The following is a 21638-nucleotide window of genomic DNA, read 5'->3' on the forward strand; positions in this document are numbered from 1 at the left end:
CATAAACAGTAATCGCTTCTTAAATACATATGAAGAAAACAAGATACAATGCTTAACCAAAGAATATGATCTTTTTCTTAACAATCTAATTAAAAGGTGTTAAGGATCGAGCAAGAGAGAGGAGAGCATAAACGCGCGGAAGCAATAGAAGACTACGTTGATAATAATTCAGTATATCTTTCTCATTAATTCTGTAGCTATTTATACAATCACAAGACTTGGCTCTCAAGGCACAAGATTTGGTTCTCAAGATAATTCATTCCTAATATAACTCTCACAACTTAAATATGTATATCTCCTAAATATGGACTTTCCCATATTATTTCCTAATACCCTTCCTCAAGATGGAGCATGTAGATCACGAATGCCCATCTTGGACAAAAGAAATTTAAACTTAGCTTTTCCTAGCACTGTTTTTTTTTAAAAAAAAATCTTCCAACTTTGGTCTTCATCGTAGTTTTTGGACATTTCGTTCCCCTTCGTAGTTTAAGGAAGTTTCGGTCCCCTTCGTAGTTTAGGGACATTTCGGTCATTTTCGAAAGTTTAAGGACATTACGGCCCTCTTCGTAGTTTATGGACGTTTCGGTCTTCTTCGGAAGTTTAAGGGCATTGCGGTCCCCTTCGTAGTTTAGGGACATTACGGTCCTCTTCGTAGTTTAAGGACATTTCGGTCCCATCTTCGTAGTTTAGGGACATTTCGGTCCTCTTCATAGTTTTAGGACATTACGGTCCCCTTCGGAAGTTTAAAGACATTACGGTCCCCTTCTTAGTTTAGGGACGTTGCGGTCCTCTTCGTAGTTTAAGGACATTACGGTCCCCTTCATAGTTTTAGGACAATTTCGGTCCCCTTTGTAGTTTTAGAACATACAGGTTCCATCCTAGTTTTAGGACGATTCCGGTCCCCTTTGTAGTTTTAGAACATACAGGTTCCATCCTAGTTTTAGGACGATTTCGGTGCCATCTTCGTAGTTTAAGGACGTTTCGGTCCCCTTCGTAGTTTAGGGACATTTCGGTCCCATCTTCTGAAGAATACTTCTTGTACTCTTGGTTTCTTGGTTTCTTCGATAGAATACTTTTTGTACTCTCTCGACAACTCATAGGATTTCAACCTATTATTGTTGTTCTTTTTCTCATCACCTCTTGGTGATTGTTTTCTTCTCTTTTTTTTTTCTTTCTTCACAACATGAATGTTGTTTCTTCTTCTCTTGTTCTAGTCACGCTATTTTTGCGAAAACCGTTACACTTCTTTGCTTTTCAAGATTCTCTCACAATCTTTTCATCACGCTTCTGCCACAAGCTCTAACAGTTCTTCTCTTTAATTTTCTGTTACAAATTTGTCACGCTATTCAGATGCCACATTTCTGAATTTGTGATAGATTTGCAACACTGAGACATAATTGTCACACTTGTGTTTCTCTGATCATTCTTGCATTTGAACAGACATCTTCTCTTCTTCTCACTTGTTCTTCTCGGTCTTAAGGTTATTGTCATAATGACAACAACGGTTTTTGTTTTTATTTTTCCCGTCAACCAGCAGAACCCATCAATCCTCAATCAAGAATCTTAACCTCAATTCCATCAATAACTGGATACCGATGCCAATGACAGCACCATTGGTTGTTTGTCGAACACCTCTTTAATCTCCATATCTCCATTAACATCATCTCTTCTTAATCACCAAGATCTGACCATGGATACATTAATCCTCTTCTTCGTTTTCAATTTGAACAACAGCAGTAAACCTTCTTCGTGTTGTTTTCTTACTCATAAAACTCTGGTACTAACTCACGTCTATATATCCAATGCGAACTCCTTATTAAATACCACTTCACTCTCCTTCTTTTGCTGTTGATTTTTTTTTTTTTTTAAATTATCTCGACCATCCTAGGTTTAATCGGTCGTGAATGGAGCAGCAAACTCTTGAGACAAAACATCACCCCACGATTAACCTCATCACCGACAGTCATGATCTCTTCCGATCACGAGGAACAACATCACCTCCTCCATGGAAAAACATTCTTCTCCTTCAGCTATCCGTCAACCCATCTCCAGCTTTACATGGTAATAAAGTAACCTCCATCATGAGCTCCGGAATCTCTCTGAATCTCAGTTTTCGTTAAACCCATCTTTTGTTCACATACTTCAGGTCCTAACCGATGGCAGACAACACCCTTTTATCTCGTGTTTATAGTTCTCCTGAACCTGGCAGACAACTTGGTTTCAGAAACCCTTATTAGTCATCACCAGTTTGTTCTAAACTTAAGAACCACATTCACCTTCTTTTCTCCGAACCTTTACCAAAAATAGATTGCATCCATCATTGTACTCAACAGCCTTTACCCAAGCCAACCAGCTGCATTCTTCAACACCGCAGCATCAGACTTTTTTTTTCTTTTTCTTTAAGAAATAACATCTAGTTTTTCCTCCTTCTCTTCTTCTCCTCTCTCCCTCTCACCTTGCTCTGATACCATGTTAAGGATCGAGCAAGAGAGAGGAGAGCATAAACGCGCGGAAGCAATAGAAGACTACATTGATAATAATTCGGTATATCTTTCTCATTAATTCTCTAGATATTTATACAATCACAAGACTTGGCTCTCAAGGCACAAGACTTGGTTCTCAAGATAATTCATTCCTAATATAACTCTCACAACTTAAATATGTATATCTCCTAAATATGGACTTTCCCATATTATTTCCTAATAAAAGGTTATCACTTCTACTTACGTCTTTGATGTACTTTAATTTGTTATTACCATTTATTAATCAATCATTTTTTTTCCTTAATTTTGAAATTGATTCAAGCAAGAATCAAACCAATATTGCGATGAGGTAAGTCACGTGAAAGCTTGTTCTGACCTGTAATCATAGTTTTGTTGTTAATTTTTTATTTTATTTTAAAAAAAAATTTGCGGGCTGAAGAAGACTTTTCATATATAAAATGGCCACATGAGATAAAAGTATGTTTGGAAACCCGATGCAGAAGTATTTTATATAAATTAAAGGCCAAATTTGTTTACTTCACAAAAAAAGATATAAATAGTTACGTTAAAAAATCAGTCTACACTGTAGTCCAAAAATTACCTCTTAAATACTATGCAAACACTCGCTAGGTGTTGGTCCAACTGGTTGGATTTGCTCAGTATAGTGGTACCTAGCTATATCAGTAGCTAGTGAAACAATTGCCAAATGAAGTACATAAGCCATGGAGGTTTGAGGCAATGGCTCCATAACATTGATAACAACTTCCCTCACTGAGTTCCTTGACACGGGCCAGTCGTTTCAAAACATCACACGTCTGGAAAAAACCCTAGCTTTCCTTCCCAGTTTTGCTTCTTCTTTTCGCCTCCTCCCTGTAAAAACCCTAGTATTTTCTCACTTTCAGAGGAAAGTGGATCAAAATGGTAAGTAAAACCCTACTTTCTCTTAAATAATTTCATTCAGTCTTCTGTATCTTGATTGGTTTTTAATCTTATGTTTGTTTGTGTTAAAAATGTGTATAGACCTAATTACTGAAGGTAAGAGCAAGAAAACAAATAGACAGATCCTAAATCAGATGATATCTACCTCAAGCTTCTCTTCGAGGTTAGTTATTAGTGTTCGTTGATTTATGATCTCAAATGGAACCGGCCGAGTCAAGTGATTTTAATTTGTGTATAGGTTGAACGTGGTCCATCTTTATAATGTTGTGCATGTTGATTCAGGTTTATAGGTTTTTGGTGAGGAGGACTGAGAGCAATTTCAATACATAAATAAAACTTATTGACCACTAAAACCCTAAACCACACTATAACTATAAAAAACATATATATGGAGAAAATAAAAAAAATAAACTCACAGATTTAATGACACCATCATAGAACTTCTGATCTTTTTCGCTTTCTTCAAGTAATGTGCACACATCCGATCTATGTCTCACGTACTTATACTCCTCATCATTTAGTTGGGCACAAGATGTAAGAAACCTGTTCGAAAAATCCCACCTAATTCATTCACGATCTTGAAAGTTTTTGAATACTTGGTTATTACTAACAAAACCCAAGCATGTGACAGTGAAGGTGTGAATGTCTTTTGTCAACCTTGTGCCACGCATTACCAATTACAGAAACTCAAGCCTATTTACACTAAATATAATAAATGACTAGGTGCAGTTTCCAAGTGATCTGATCCAAAAACTACAGTGTCGAGTTTACAAGCAGTGAACACAAAAGTTGTCTATGTTTACCGAATAATTTTCCATTGGATAAAGACAATGTCAACGTAACGACCCTACTTCCCACGTAACCACGGTCAATGATTACGTTGAAAATATGCCATTTTTTTAGTAATGTATGCAACCACAAGAGATTAAGGGATCTGATCCCGTTATAGGGTTTTATGTGGAAGGAAAAGCGTTTATGATAAAAAGGTATTAAAATTTTTGAAAATGATCTTAATTTCAAAGTCGGTATAATTACTCGCAAATGCTTTGAATTCCCGAAAATAAATTACTTAAAAAAATATCCCTATTGCATCGTAACTATAATTTCAGGAAAATACAAAACCAAGAAGTATAAATATCCACACTCGGATCGATATCTTCCAAACATCCGCTAGAAACAAGAACAAATCACAACTCCTAATAAAACCTAAAAATTATCAAGGGGGTTAAACTTCAAGCAATTCCACTTCGTCATGGGAAAATATAAATAACTAAAAAGAATTAGGATTCGCATGTCATTTTTCAAGGGTCATGACCATTGAGAAAACACATGTGAAACCTTGTCCATCGACAAATCATACTGAAGCTAAACCATTTTTATAAACTTCAAAAGCAATATAACAATCACAGCAGAAAGGAAATCAAGCAGATTAATAAACCGACGACAAAAAATCTAATTAACAATGAGACCAACCATATAAAAAATACTAGACCACCTAGGACGTGGATTATAGTTGTGACTTTTTAGCCATGTGTTTAAACCCTTTATATGTACCCAGAACCAGAAGAACAAAGATAAACTTGCCTTGTATTCGAGAGTGCGCCAAATTCAATCACTCCAGGTAGAGCTTCCTTCACATACGAAGCCCTAACATCCAATCAAATAAACATGCGATAATTATCAAAAAAATCAATCAAGCATCTATGCACCATCCATGCACATGGGGTCATCACGAAGTCTATAGCTTCTCTATAACAAAACGATGAATGCGGAGGCATTGTGGAGACTTGTTAGGAAATAGTAAGTATAAATAATACCCGGGCGAAAATATTCCGCATGCCTGTACCCGTCTGAGCCTGCATGTACCCGAAGTAGATTAAAGCCTGTTATGGTCCGTCAGGGGTTGCCTGGTCTGGCCTGGATTAGTTTATTGGACGGGTTCGGGCAATGCAATTAATTATGATGCCCGACTTGATACCCGTCCTGAAAGCCTTCTTTATGCCTTCAATCATTTAGTATTCTCTTAAAAAGACTTACAAGTTACCATTTTATAATTGTCAATTGTGTATCTAGAAAAATAAAATATATAGTTGTTTTTACTTATAATTAACCTTTTCAAACATTAATGGTAATGTATTTTTTTTATTTAGAAAGTTTATTGTAATCTAATTAACTATTTATTATAGGCTAAAATAAGAAATTTGTCATTGCAATATACAGTAGAAACTCTTTAAATTAATAGCCCTGTGACCAGAGAAATCTATTAATCTAAAGAAATTATTAATTTAGCGAGTTAAATTTTAGCTTGTGCAAGCCTAGATAGGATCATCAAATGTTATTATTTTAAAAAAATAATTAATTTAACGAGTATTAATTAAAAGAGTTTCTACGTGCAACCTCGAGTTACTCAAACTGTGGTAAACCCAAAATTTTAGGACAAGTATGCACCACTCAGTCAAAAGGACAACAAAAAGATATGATCCATAAAGAAACCCAAATAAGCCTAGCTAGTACATGTGCTTTTTGCAGTCAGGTGCATCACAAGAGCACCGAATCTGCTCATATAACTCTCCATTTTTGTGCACCACACTATTAGCGCTGTACCCATAGTCATAAGATAACTCCTACAAAAGACATAACATGGATATCAATAACTAAGATAGCAATGGTAAATGTTAGAATAATCTCTTGAAAATTGGTGAACATTATAAAGACAAAGCAAGCATATTACCTGGTAAGGAGCTATATTGTCATTTGTAAAAAGTACAATCCGAGCAAATCCTGGATCATGATGGTCGCTCAACACACACTGAACATAGAGATTGGCGCGCAACTATGATTTATATACCTGGTAATGTTACCGGTAGTTCTGGAATCTCTATACAGATGTCTACTTTATCATCTTCTTTATCCAACAAAGCAGTTTCATTTATGGCTACTTCTTTGAATCTCTTCTGTAATACAGACCAAGGAAATTAAATTATTATGAGCATCTATATGAATTACTTCGCATAACAAGTATATATGCACATTACAGATAATTCCATATGATAGAGTAGTAGTAGACTAGTTGCAGTACTGTCTGCCCTCTGATATCTAAAGATAAGTCGAGAGTTCGGAGACGTACAGTTTGGACAAAATACTAGTCATCCATCTAGTATAATAGTTTATCTAAGTATACTTTGCAAGTTCAGTTGATTTAGGTTAAGGATCGATCGCTGTTAAGGTTTAAAGTAGTTCATAATCCAAACTTATCAAGATACACCAGCCAGCATGTACATAAATATATGAAGAACTAACAATATAAACAAAATAGCAATGTCTTGCTTGCAGTACCTCTCTTCCTCCAAGTCCCTTCATTGATTGAAGGCAATAAATATCCATTATATAGAAATTTTCGGGATCACGTGTCTCATCACTCCTCTTTATCTCCCCAATGTATTCGCAGATGAAAGCTCCAACAGGAATGAAATCCCTCGACCTTACCCCCCATCCTTTGTTGGGGTACGAAATACCTTCAAAGAGACACCAAATGACACCATTTTCAGGCTACTTCATATATAATTTCCTAAATATAAAGATAACTGGGAAGATTAAGAGAAAATTGCATCAAATACGCAGTAATAAGGCAACTGCAAGACTGTATTTCAGTCAATTCTGAGATACTTGGTTTACACAGGAAGGTCCACAACCACTATGGGGCCCACATTCATATACGACATCCTTCGTTTCGGTCAATCAGAGAACGAAGAAGGTAAGATTACTCACGGAATCAAAAAAAAATGATTAAAAATAAGCTCATGTTAGTAAGAAAGGTGAATTTTTTCACCTGCCGCCATCTTTAAAAAGATTCATAAGGGAAGTCTGAACCATTAAGCCTTGCACAGGCACATGTCCTTGGATCGGTACATGCTCCTTTGCACTTGCATCAGTGGGAGCTTTAGGCATTGTCACATTTGCAGAAATTTGGTTAGTGGTGACATACGTCAAACCTACACAATTGAAACCCATTAGATTCAAGATACAAGGGCACAGTGGTTACTCAATATCCTTCCCAAATAATCATTAACTTGATCTTACAAGCAGGAGCGAAAGGTGGGTTATCAACCAAATTAATGGCTCGAATAGGAAAGTTTTCATTCCCACCACTTATGTCTTGACAGACCAACTTTTTGGAAAATCCAATAAACTCATGTTATAAAGCTTTGTACGTTAGATAAACTAGAGTAAAATTAAAATTTGAATTTACTACTAGTACATATCCAGGTACAGATTCGCAACCTTGTGCTCTACTGAATCGAACCTATAGAGGATAATAGCAATAAACAATCGTAAATTCCTAATCATGGTTACATACAATAATAACGCAATTTTTCCATGTTTATATGTCTAGACAAAGATACCTGATTGGTCGCTAGTGGTGGCTGACCCTCAAGGCGCTCAAGTGTATACCTATAGATTCTATATCCAGAATCACCTATGTCGGGCAAACACTCAATAACCTGCAAATAAGGTGAATGTTATTCATTAGCATTCAGTGGTTTTCTGTCATATTGAGTCAACTTTCTTAGACCAGCATTGCAGTACATTTGACAATAAAAAAATCAAATCGAAATTGACGACTAGAAAAGCTTTCTTGAGTATATGAAGGTGAATGTTAAGCCTGAAGTACCCACACTGTAGAGTCCAGAGTAGGTATACATCTTCCCGCAGTAACTACCACGACATTTCTTTCCTACGGATGAGTCTGACAGGAACTTTTTGCTCTATATTATTCTGCAATGCAAAAAGAAGAATAACGACATCATTATTTAATATCTAAAACAGAAAAGAAACACGAAAAATATGAGATAATTAAAATTTAGTTTTTGTTAAAAGAAGAAAAAAATCACAAACCATAAGAGCCAAATTGCCGCGTTTCATTTCTTGATGAGCTTTTTGACGTTTATTGCCAAGCAAATCGTTACCCCCTTGTCCAGTATAAGTAATTACATCATAATTATCTTCATCATCTTCATATTCTCCTGGCAACACAATTGAAACTGCAATGGGGAAGGCGGTGTACTTCTTATATTGTGCCTGCACTCAGCAATTGAAAAGCAAAACTTGATAAATTGCTAGGATATTCGAAAGCGAGGATTGATCACATATTATATCCACTACACCATAGATACGCAAAAAGTGACTAACCGAAACTTAAAATGCATTACCATTTTTCTGAATTTTTCACCCATATAACCGATTCCATTTAGCCAATGGCTGTGAAGGCCCACTACAACCATTTCAGCACGTGAAAAGAATTTGTGCCCCAATGCAACACCTGTGTATTAAAGGCAGTACTTATTCAATTGACACAAAAAAGTAGGAGCGGGAATAGTATGTGTATGATTGTAAGCAAACCTGCAAGAGGACCAGGTCTTTTTTCAGGGTATAAGATGGTTTTTGTGTCTGACATCTGACAAAGAAATGAAAATAACAAGTTAGAAGACATTTGGATTCCGCTGGTTTCCAGTTCGGACTTGATAATAAATGGACATCTCAGATGGCGATTGAAGTGAGAGTTACATGCCTTGGTCAGTGCCTTCAAATCCGGACGTTTTGAAGGTTTTTTTCCAGTGACTTTCTGCACGTTTGTCATTATAGTAAATTAGTTTAATCATAGGGGAATGCATAAAGTAGAAGTAAAAGCAACTAATTTGATAAAGATTATCAAACATAAGATCCCACAAATTTCCTCACTTCGGGAAATCTAGACATCTTGCAGAGCAACAAGCCGAGCATAAGTGCACCAAAATCCAGTTTATTCTAAGAGGGATATGTAACATGACTATGCACGCTCATGGGACACAATCAGGATGGCATGCTTATGCTATGGATTCACTTTGATATCTACGGCAACATCCCAGGTAGGACTACATATGTTTTTATGACTGCAGTCAAGCTATTAACCAAAAGTTAATTGTTTAAAAACCAAAAAACAAATCATGTTAGGTTCAAGCATATATATACAAAAATAACATCTTTCATGTGCATTGGATGAATGAAAATTAACAAATGATAAAAATAAATTAATAATAATAAAAATATACGTACCTTGTTCTTTGATCTATTTTGGATATTCTGAACCCCGAGCTTTTCTTTCTGCACAACAAAAATAAACATATATCAGCAAAAAGTATTTCGTAATCAAATATAAATTAAAGTGTTAAAAATGAATGTGTGACTTATTACCTTAACAAAGCAACGGTAATGTTTATAGAAATCCTTAATAGTTTCACGGACTTTATCACAATCGTTCTTCTTCCAGATACATTCTAAACCATTTTCACTACCACCAACCTTCACTTCACTTTCAGCATCAACAACATTAATAATTTCATCACCTAAATCACCATCATCAGATACATTGAGTAGATCTATAGATTTCATCTCCTCTTTAGATTTCTTTTTAATATATTGTTTTTAGAACTGCAGGTTTTTTTCTTCTTTTTCACCATTCTATGTTCATCTTCTTCATCATACAAATCATCTCTGTAGGTTTTTTTCTTAACTTGATTTTTTATTCTACTACTTCTCCTCCTTTCTCCCTCTTCCATTTCCATTTCCACCGCCTGAGTTGTTCTTCTTTTTTTTGGGTTAAAAGTAAAGAAGAAGAAGATGATAAATGATACGAGTAAGTAGTTCTAAAGGGATTATAAAGGTTTTAGGTTTTACTTACCTTAAACACGCCGTTCTTTAACCGAAATTATAGGTAACTGGGCAGGATTCGCAGGAATACGTAGGGGAAATTTTGAAATTCAAACGTAATTTTGGCGAAATAAGAAAAAAAATATTTTTGGGAGTATTTGAGTAGTGGAGAAATGGGATAACTAATCCCACCACTTTCTCTAACGTGAAAACCCTCAGAGATTTTCTCTCTTGTCAATCTACCATTTTCCTGAGCATATAATCTTTAAAGAATATTTTCTCTATTTGTTTATTTTTGGAATGAAAAAAAAACCCAAATATTTTTATAGGGGTGTTTCTCTTAGAAGTTTTAAGAGGTTCGTAAAAAAATATTGTCAAGCCAGAATTTCAGGAAATACTGGAACGTTACTGATCGTAGGTCGTGGAAAATTTCTTTGTTGGAAGTGGAAAGAGTTATGTAGTTAGTGGGCAACTATGAATTTAGGGTTTTGAAGTTACGAGAACCGTTGATCTTTGTTTGGTTATGGATCTTGGTACGTTTTCCATGTTTTAGTAGGAATCGGTACCAGTTTCTATATTGCGATGAGTTCCAAGTAATTTTAGCCTATATAATCACAGGCCTAGGCTCATATGCCAAACACACATCTAGTAATTTTTACACAAGCAAAGTAAGGGCTTTTCTTTTTCTATCTCGAGAGAGCGACCAGAGAAAATTGTAGAAGAAAAATAATATATCTGAGAGGTTTGAGAAGAATGGCAAGAAGGAAATCAAGGTCGAAACCAGCACCAAAGAAGAGATTATTGGAGAAGCTTGATAAAGTATTCAGTTGTCCGTTCTGCAATCATATGTATGGTTTTGAAAGTGTCATCGATATGAACCTTAGAATTGGTTCAGCAGTATGTTATATCTGTGATGCGCATTACAGCACCAAAATCAATAGGTTAACTGAGCCTATTGACATCTACAACGAATGGATTGATGAATGTGAGCGTGTTAACAATGCCGAAGAAGAAGAAGTGTTCTGATTGATTAGCAATAAGAGATCAGAAGATGAGAACTTACAATATTAGGTCGTCTTTTATGTTTTTTGAGAACTTCTTTTACTTGTACTTAAGATGTAAAGATTCTTTTCTACTTGTTTCACGGTGTTTTGTTACAATTTTACATTCTAATATCAGAAGTATTACTTTACATTAACTGGGGCTACGAATTTATATAGTTTATACAAAAAAATTTTTGGTATGGTCTTGTTTATGGCAATATCTTAATGAATCTGGTGCTAAGAGTTTGGGGTTATCTGATAAAATTAGAGTGCACAAGAAGCCTGGGAACAATTACTTAGTTACGGTCTTCAATGGATCACAAATTATTTTCTTTGCTAGATTTTTTTTTTACAGAAATTTTCTTGTTTTTCCTTTGATTTGTATAAAAGAATCTGCCTAGTTGATAAGCTTTGAAAAAAATCTTGCACACAGTCAAGTAAGTGGATAAGAAGTTAAAAAGTTGATTAAGCATATCAATTCCATGGTTGGATAAGCTTCAAAACGTGGACAAGCATATCAATTCCATCACCGACACTCTCGTCCGTACATCAAAATTTTCTAGCCAACACACAGACTGCAGATTCTTTCAAGGGAAAATTAGCAAGGAACTAAAACTTGGAAAACGTACCAAGGTCAAGTCGTTTCCTTAGAGAAACGAGTAACCGTTCTGTAGCGTAAGTCAGATGCCTAGATCCATCGAGAAACCTCAGCGGAAAACCAACATGCTTCATAGTCCTCATGCTTTATAGTATTTCGTGTGTTTAGCCCCCTATTACCTTAATTCTTAGAGGTTAGACCACCCATTTCGTAAAAAAAATTTTATTCCCCTTACCTTAAAACTTGGCTCCGCCACTGATGTTTTATTCCAAATTTATTTTCTTGACCCGTAGGAGCTTCTGAATACCCTCCAAGTCCAAGCTACCTTTGATGCCCGAATGGAGATCAGGAAAAATAAATTATAGTTTATAGAAGAGAAACAGACCTATGTTCATATTTAAACAAGGTTGAAGGACTAGTCCTCTGATTACAGGGGGTTTAAAGTTGAATAATTAGTAGTATAGAGAAGGATGAATGTAGCCAAAACTAGTAATCCTTCGTCCCGCGATGTTATATCTCTTTTCCTTAGCAAAAAAAAAAAATGAGTTAAATTAAGCGGGCCAAAATCAGGGATAAGCTATAGCCTCGTAAGCCCCTTCGTGAGTCCGTCCCATCTTTAAGTATTTAAAAAACACGAAATTGATCGATTAACCCAATAACGATAATTCCTGGATGAAAAAGAATGTAAAATTTGATACTGTTTAAATGGACGAGAATGTAAAAATAGTTAGGATGTAAACAGTTTCATCCTATCCATTTTCAAATATTTTTTGTTATTTTTAATTTACATCAAAATGCATCCAGTTTCACCCTCCTTATTTCTTAAGTTTAAGCCAGGATGAATCCAGATTCATTTTTGCTATTTTTTGTGTCCGTTTCAGCTATGTTAATTTTTACTCGTCCATTATAACAATATTTAAAAAATATTTGGATAATTGACCCAATTTCCGTTTAAAAAACCTCTTGCTGATCTCAATTTGGACTTGTTTAACTATAGATTAATAGCTAAAGAACACTTCTTGGTGAAAGATGGAAAACTCGTCTTGCTTTTCGAAGCTACACCCTGCAAAAGAAAGAACATTTATAAATATTTAACAAAAAAATTTATTACAAAATCCGAGTAACAACCTCATATAAGCATTTCACTAGACCCAGTTGTTCTAACGTATACATTAGTTTGGAGTTCTTGAGTATATACCTTCTTCTGTTTCATGGTTGAGCGAATTCCATGGTTTGATATAAGTCTTTTGTAATCAATACTCATCTGGCAATCAAGGGCAACCTGCATGGTCGAACGCATATAATAAAGTAAGCTCATGTTTATCAAATGCTAACTAACCATTTGAGACATCTCAGTCTTGAACTCTATGGAGTGGAGATTAAACCTTAATCTTCGGAAACGTAATGTGCCAGAGGTGTACATGAGCAGCAATATAACCAACGATTCGCAACTCAATGATGCGGCTGCGCAACTTAACAAGGCTAGTAATCATACTGCTGTTTTTCTTCGAGGAATTCTTATTTAAAGGGAGAAGATTAGCGATTATATGCGTAACATTTAATCACATTTGTGCTGCGAGGAGGTTGGTAAAATTTAGAAACCTCGATGTTTCCAATTGGAATTCCCTCGTAAAGAACATAAAAACTCGAACGTTGAGAGCTCAAACCCATGACCTTATTCGAGTTTTGAGCTTTCAAGTTCAGGGAAATATTTGATGCTGCATAAATAATGTTCGAGCTGCTAGAATTGAAATCGAGCGTATCCAATCTTATTGAGCGGAGCGCGAAGATGGGTTTTTTAGGCTTTACAACAAAGATAACAACGAGTGCAACAATTCCGGCTAGAACTGTACACAGAAGAAAGAAACAACACCTCGTAAGTGAAAAATATTGACACAAGTTTATGCCGTCGGAATCCCGTTCTACGTCGTCCATTTCCGATTTCCTATGGTGCTCTTCATATTTGATAGATAATTATGGTTATATTATCATAAACAGTAGTCTCTTCTTAATTACATATGAAGCAAACAAGATACGTACATACAATAGTTAATCAAAGAATATGATCTTTTTCTTAACAACAAGAGCAATCTAAAAGATTCTCACTTTTTTAAACTCCTTTAACCTTTTTTAAGTACTTTATTAGTTAATTGAGTCATTTTCTGTTCTTAATTAATCTTTAAAAATTGATTCAAGCAAGAATCAAAACCGAATTTGTGATGGAATGTATTCTCGTGCAAGTTTATGATGACTTGTAGCTAGAGTTTTGAACTTTTGATTTTTTTTTTTTGATGACTTGTAGCTAGAGTTTTGAACTTTTGATTTTTTTTTTGGCTTCTCTTAAATATAGCCCATGCTTTTATTAACCATAACCCATTTAAAATAAGTATCTTATCTAACCAAACAGATCTTTAAAAGAACGTGCGATTGAGGATACTTATATTAATTGCGGGATATGAATTAGTAACCCCATCCAATAGTGTCAGCTAAGGGATGTTTTTGGGGGGCGGAAAATACTAAAATACCCTTTCATCTAAATTAAAATTTAAAACTAAAAATCAAAATAAAAAACAAATCCTAACAAGTTCTTAAAGATATGTTAAATTGAGCAAGAAGAAGAAGAAATGGTTTCATTGAGAAGGTACATGATACCCAATCATATTTAAAGTGTTGTTGTTGTCTTAAAACTTCATTTGGGTTAGAATCATAAACTGAAACTTTTCAATCCACTCCTAGCTTGTGTTCATGATGAATACCCTACTGTTTTTTGTGACGACATGGTTTTTAGGATAAATATCATGCCGATATCTGGTGCCGGCATGGTTTTTCAGGATAAATACCATGCCGATACTAATCCCGACATGATTTTTAGGATGAATACCATGTCGATATCTGGTGCGGGCATGACTTTTCAGGATGGATACACTACGGGAAAAACATACTTTGACAACCCCTGTCAGGTATTGTGGTAGACCTACGACGACTCTTTTCAATGGGTTGTGGAGGGGGGTTGGGGTTGTAGAATGTCCCCGATTTACAACGACTTCGAGTTAAGAGTCGTAAACATAGTTGTGGTTCATGTTTGGAAGCCTAACAAAACTCTTATTTACATTGTAAAACTTGATTTCACAACATTTAATCTGTGTAGTAAACTTCTATAACACAAATTTCCTAATGGTTGTGAATAGCACTACTACTGCACTTGTTAGAGTAGTTGGAAAATCCTGCAAAACTCTTATTTATATTGTTATAATTTCTTTCACAACCTTTGTCTAGTGTGGCATAATATCTAACACAACATTCTTAAAGCTAACTAGTAGCCAGATAGTTACGCTTCAGCGCAACCAAAATTTTACTTTTCGCGGAATTATTCAGCGAGATTGTTTTATTTTTTGATCCGACGGCTGAAATGGTTGCGCTGTTCCATTCAGCGCGACCAAATCCTACTTTTCACGGAATGGTTCCTTACATTTAGATACTAGATTGGTATGACCATAAAATTTTTGTGGGTATTCTAACTAACCTGGACTGACAATCTAGATGCTAGATTGGAAGAATATAAATCTAAATCTAAGTTAATGGCCTATGGAGGTTCGGAGGCAATTGCCCCGTAACAACTGTACCCACTCATTTTTTTTCTAGCACATGTCAGTTTCTCAAAACACCAAAGTGGGGCAAAATCCTAGCGTTGTCTTTTACTAGGGTATCACACAGGCCTTCGGCCTGGGCTCAACCGCTCGTGCGCCTTCGGCGCGTCTGGATGCGTTCCGCTTAAGGGATCAACAATTAGTCATACGTAGAGCTCATAAATAAGACATTATCACGTACCGCTAAATGATTAAAGTGAAACATAAAAGCAGCAAGCTCAAACAGGGGAAAAAAAGTCGAACGTAAACATTTATCTGCCCTTACAAAGCATAAAAAGATTTTGCTCTCCACAGGAAATTCATAATGCTTTCTATTCATATGACTTACCAAAGAGGGGTCTATAACTTCTATTCAAGCAGTTTATGTATATGCGGATGATTTGACCGACCCTGCCAGTGTATGTCTGCATCGAAAAAAAAGAGTAAGTGCCTCTACAATTCACTACCACAGGTTCTTGTGCTTTAGATTTTGTAGACGGAACTCTGCATATATTTCACCACCAGAAATTTTATTATGCTATCACTGAGTGACGGGCACACTCTTAACACCATCTCTTTGTACTCTGGTCTTCGGTAGATGCAATTGTACATGTATTTGACTCAAAGAAAGAAATTTAAGAGCTAAAAGACAACGATTAACCTGTTCTATCAAAATGAAGAATAAATTAGAAGTAAAACCACATGAAGAATAGAACGATTAACCTGTTCTATCAAAATGATCTACAAAAACAAAACTTCATATAAACTGGGACTTAATTATACACAAAATTGGTTAAAAAGACCAAAATCAACAATTCCTGGGTGAAATGGATAGTTAGATTTTGATACTGTTTAAATGGACAAAAATGTAAAAATAGGCAGGATGTAACCAGTTTCATCGTGCCCATTTTCAAATATTTTTTCTTATTTTTAATTTACACAGGATGTATCTAGTTTCATCCTTGCTATTTTTTAAATTTGAGCTAAGATGAAACCAGTTTCATCCTTACTATTTTTTTTCTTTGGCCATTTCACCCAAACTATTTTTTACCCGTCCATTTGAACCGTGATTTAAAAATATTTGGACAAATAACCCATTTTCCGTTAATTATAAATCAAGTTTTTGAACTAAAAGTAACGGAGATTACTGTCTGCTACTAAGAAAAATCAGCACATGTTAAACAAAATATAATGTCTTTGAATATCTTTCCTTAAGGAACAACAAATTATTGCTTGTAAGATATATAGCAGTTGGAGTTACAGATTTACCTCCAACTTCTTGTCATCTGTTTTTTTAGCCTCTTCACGTGAAGCTTCTTTTTTTCCGCTGCGCTCCATACATAAACACAACAATGAATTAATCAATGAAATACATAAACACAACCAAGCGAAACGGAAGTACAATGGTACCCAAAAAAATAAAAAACACGGAAGTAAAAGATTTGATTGATAGTTATGGAACTTTTAATGAATTAGAGAACGTAAAAGTACAGATAAGTGAAGAAACCCAAAATCCCAATAAACGAACCTGCAACGAAGGAAACCACCTAATAGTCAGAATTAGAAAACACTCACAGATGATGAAGAAAAATAAGTAAAATTTAAGTTCCTTCATATCAATCTGTGTCATAACCAAAGAAAGATAAGAACGACATGAGATTGTTAAACTGAGGTTCAACGACACCCAAAAACAAAAAACATACCGATAGAGAAGGAATCCAGTGAATGGGAAGATGAAGGATGTTTTCATGTTTTTATTTCAAAAAATATAGTGCAACGGGGATGAAAGAAAGCGGTTAGTGAATTTATAAGAAAGGTGAAGATTGTAGTTATTGTAGTTCAGGGGTTGGTTTTGAAAGTTAAAGAAACCGTACTCCAGTTTTTAGGATAAACCTAGATAACTTGAGAGTTTAGACTTCAAAATACATCCCAGCCATTCTTCATCTGCTTCTCTAATTAATCGTGACCTTTCTTTAGGGCTGTCAATGGAAGAATATCCGTCGGATATTTGGATATCCGATATCCGACAGGTTAAGCACTATCGGATATTCGATATCCGAGAATATCCTATAGGATATCAAAATCAGATATCGATATCCGATAGGTTAAGCTATCGGATATCGTATATTTATCCGATAATATCCTGTAGTGACAAAAAAATCTGTAATCAGAGGTGAAATTCAAGTTACACTGTAATGTGTAATCTTTAATCTGAGGAAAAATTCTCATACATACCGTCCGAATTGTCTTCAAACACATAAACAGTCTTAAAACGTTACACTTAAGTAGTTATGTCTCTAAGTAAGTCTCTTACTCACACACATACATGCAAATAGGCACAAGAAAATGCTAAAGAAAGTAAAAACTTGGAAACACAAAGTATGATAAGTACTCTCAAAGTATGATAAGTACTACTCCGTGTCTCTGTCTCTCTCATCTCCAGCTTCTGACTCTCTTGTCTTCATTCGTCTTCGGTTTCCAAATTTTCCATATCTGCATTATAACAAGTCAACATTCGAATAAGAATAAGATACACAACAATTGCCTAACTAGTAATAATAGGAACTAAGAAGAATAATAGATTAAAATATGCACTGAGTTTAAGAATAAAAAAATGTTACCTTCATCACAAATGAAATTTGGCAACCAATCGGTTAAGCATAACAATGCTTCAACAACCTCTGGATCTAATGAAGCTCTGTGTGTTGTAAGCACTCTACCACCTGCACTGGACATTGATTCGGATGCCATACTGGTGACTGGGATAGCCAAGACATCTCTTGCCATCTTTGCAAGAGCTGGGTACTTAGGTGCATTTAGCTTCCACCAACTCAAGATTTCAAACAAATACTCATATTTTGGTGAGCCTTTGATAAGCATTGGTTCTTCTAAATACTTGTCCAACTCAGATTTCTGCACCTCAAAGTCAATGTTCTCCATCATAAACTCAACATATTCAGAATCACATACTTCATCTGGATTGTCTGAATCCATCATACTTGAGCTAGAGACAGAGCTGCGGCCGCCAAAATAGTGTTCATCTGCATTTGAGTTTTGTGAATCATACGCATTGAAAAGAGATGTCAATTGTGTTTTGAATTTGTTATACTCAACTGCGAAGCCAGTTCCATACAACTTCTTATAACGAAACTCTACCCATCTTGCCTTGTATCTAGGATCTAACACAACTCCGATGCCCATAACTAAATTACTTTCAAGCCAATACGCATCGAACCTCTCCCTCATCTTCAACCCCATTTTTCTGATATACTCATAATCACTGTCTTCCCATTGTTTGATGCACTTGTTAACTTCATAGACCCCATTATAATACAGATTTGCAGTTGGATACTTCATCCCTGCAAACCTGGTAGAAACATCATTAAACACCTACAAATAACTACCCCTTGTTCCCACTCATCTTCACTTGGTATACAGTCGAATTCATGATCAAGGACAACTAATCTTTCAAATCCTTTTTTCAACTCGATTGCATTCTTAAGCATAACAAAAACTGAGTTCCATCGAGTGTCCACGTCTAGACTAACTGCCTTTCCAGATAACCTAACCTGTGGCACTGCCAATTCAAACCTCTCTTTCCTAGCTTGTGAAGCTTTAACATACTTAACACAATCTCTAATTGATTGAAAAAACTTAGCAGCGACTTTCATACCATCTAGGACAACCAAATGAAAAATGTGGTTGGCACACCTCATTTGAAACAATTCCCCATCAAGAACTAGACAATCCTTACTCTTTAGCCACGAAATCAAATTTCTCATCATAACACCATTGGAAGCAGCATTATCAGCAGTTAAAGCAAGGAATTTCCTATCTATGTTCTATTCAAGAGTATAAGTTTTGATACATTCTGTGAGAACATCTCCTGTGTGTGGTGATGGCACTAGAATATAAGCTAATGTTTTCTTAACCAAATTCCATTCATCATCTATGTAGTGGCATGTCACACAACAATACCCATCTTTAGTATGCTTAGCAGTCCACATATCAGTTGTAAGACTACATATAGAAGTCAACTTATCCAATACTAACTGTAATTCTTTTTCTGTTCATGAAAAAACTTCATCAAATCACTTCTAGTTGTGTTTCTACTCATGATCTTAGCAGCAGGGTTCAAAGACTTGCAATACATTCTAAAGTAAAAATGTTGAGCCATGTTTAGAGGGTAATCATGCTTAGCAATCATTTTAATCATGTATTCCCTAGAAATTGCAGGATCATACTTCCAATTAGCTAGTTTTAAAGCTTTGTTACCTGCTGTTTTCAGTGAAGTAGAAATCTGTTGTTGTCCAGCCTTGTTCTGTGGTCTATCTCGGAAAATTTTTAGATGATTTGACAACCTTGCAGTACCACTGATACTACCAGCATCAATTATCTTCTTGCAATGATGGCATGTACCTAGTACAACAGCTTCCCTCACATTCTTTTTATTGTTGTATCTTACTTTACAATCCCTTTCAAATTCATACCACACTGATGACCTTGTTGATCTAAGATTTTTCTTCAGAGCAGTTATCAGTGGATCCTCACCAGCTTCTCTATCTTCATCACCTGTATGAGAGCCTGGCATGTTATCATCAGCTGGGTTCTCTTCTGGTTTTGTTGATCTCCTAATGTTACTAGTACCAGGTGTTGATCCAATTGCTGAAGCTTGAACACTTTCTGATTGTGAACCATCCCTAGAAATGACAGCATTTGATTGAGTTTGAGGCAAAGGGGTTGACTTTGAGGTTGCAACTGTCTTTCCCTTGGCTGGTTTTTTAAACATTTTTGCAATTGCTTATATTAAAATTAAACACAGAGTAATCATTCATAACTATCAACAGTAAATACTAAAAAGCATTCATCTCAAACTGAGTAATTAAGATCAAATACAGTTCAAGAACATCCTATGAGTGGTCACTGTTCTATATTACAATACCTAGCAGGTTAGCATTCAAACTTAAGGTTCTAACTGAACCTAAATGCTGCCTAAGTTGACAACATGATTCATATAAATGACATACAGAACAACAATTCGAAGATAGGAAATACAAACCAAAGGTTACAAAAAACAAACAACCACATTTACTTAGGGGGCTAGTATTGACAATCAAATAGCCACATTTACTTACCTTTAGTATCTTCTAATTCTTGTTTCACAACATCAGTTGCTTCTAATGTTTTTTCGGGTTTCACTTCTTTGTACTTGTCATGCTTTTTCATTTTTTCAGTTCCATTCTTATGATGTCCTGCACAAGAATAAGATCAAACCTTGTTTACAACACAAAATTAAACACTAGCTATGAGCTAATTTAGACAAAAGAAAAATTTAAAAACACAACTGTTGAGCTTAAAATTTTCAACCTTGGGTTAGATTAATTCAATCTCTTCTTTAATCTGATTCAGTTCAGTAACTCATAAATACAGAGTTATTATTCAACCTCATGACCACCTTATAAACAGAACCAAACCCTAAAACTAATAACTATCAATATTGAGTTATTCTTCAACCTCAATGCCTCGTATTCTTATTTAAGAATAAACCCATCTCAAATCTTTCTCTAATTTCATCCATAGATGAAAGTCATATCAAACCCTAATTTTTTACAAGACATAAACCCTAATTTCATGACAATCGAACACAAAAATCGAACATGGAAGATAATCAGTACCTGATTGAGCGAGTGAGTGATTGATAAGCAAAGCAACTGAGTGAATGATTGATTGAGAGAGTGATTGACTGACGGTCTGAGAACTGAGAAGAGAAGAGGAAAAAAAGAAAAGGAAATGACTCGGTTCTCGACTGAATCGAGTGATAATCGATTGAATTGAAAAACTTACAATTATACCCCTAATTCTATCGGATATCGGATATTAACCAAACGGTATAGCCTAATCCGATATCGATAGGTTAAGGAAGAAATATCCGATAAATATTTTTATCCGACATCCGATAAAACGGATAAAATCCTATAGGATCTCGAATAATAGAAAACGGATTCCGGATATCGGACATATATTGGCAGGCCTACCTTTCTTATTTTGATGCGAAAAGGCATCCAGGTTCTAGCAGACAAAGGACGGTGGATCATTGAATACCCAAAGGAAACGGACGGAGGAGACCTCCTCCATGTTGGACTATACCATCCTAACCGCTCTTTGTCATTCCCTCAATCCATCCGGACCACTCTTTGTCTCCTCCAAAAAGGCAACGATGTCTGAGTTAAATAATGATGTTTACACTTTCCTTTACCAGTTT

The 21638-nt window shown here is 35.4% G+C and overlaps 1 pseudogene; it reads right to left on the reverse strand.

Moving 5' to 3' along the window:
- Nucleotides 1-5929: 5929 nt before the first annotated feature.
- LOC113293898 lies at nucleotides 5930-9851 on the reverse strand (annotated as a pseudogene).
- Nucleotides 9852-21638: the final 11787 nt, after the last annotated feature.

Source organism: Papaver somniferum, chromosome 7 (assembly GCF_003573695.1).
Source record: "Papaver somniferum cultivar HN1 chromosome 7, ASM357369v1, whole genome shotgun sequence".
In the NCBI taxonomy this organism is placed as follows: domain Eukaryota; kingdom Viridiplantae; phylum Streptophyta; class Magnoliopsida; order Ranunculales; family Papaveraceae; genus Papaver; species Papaver somniferum.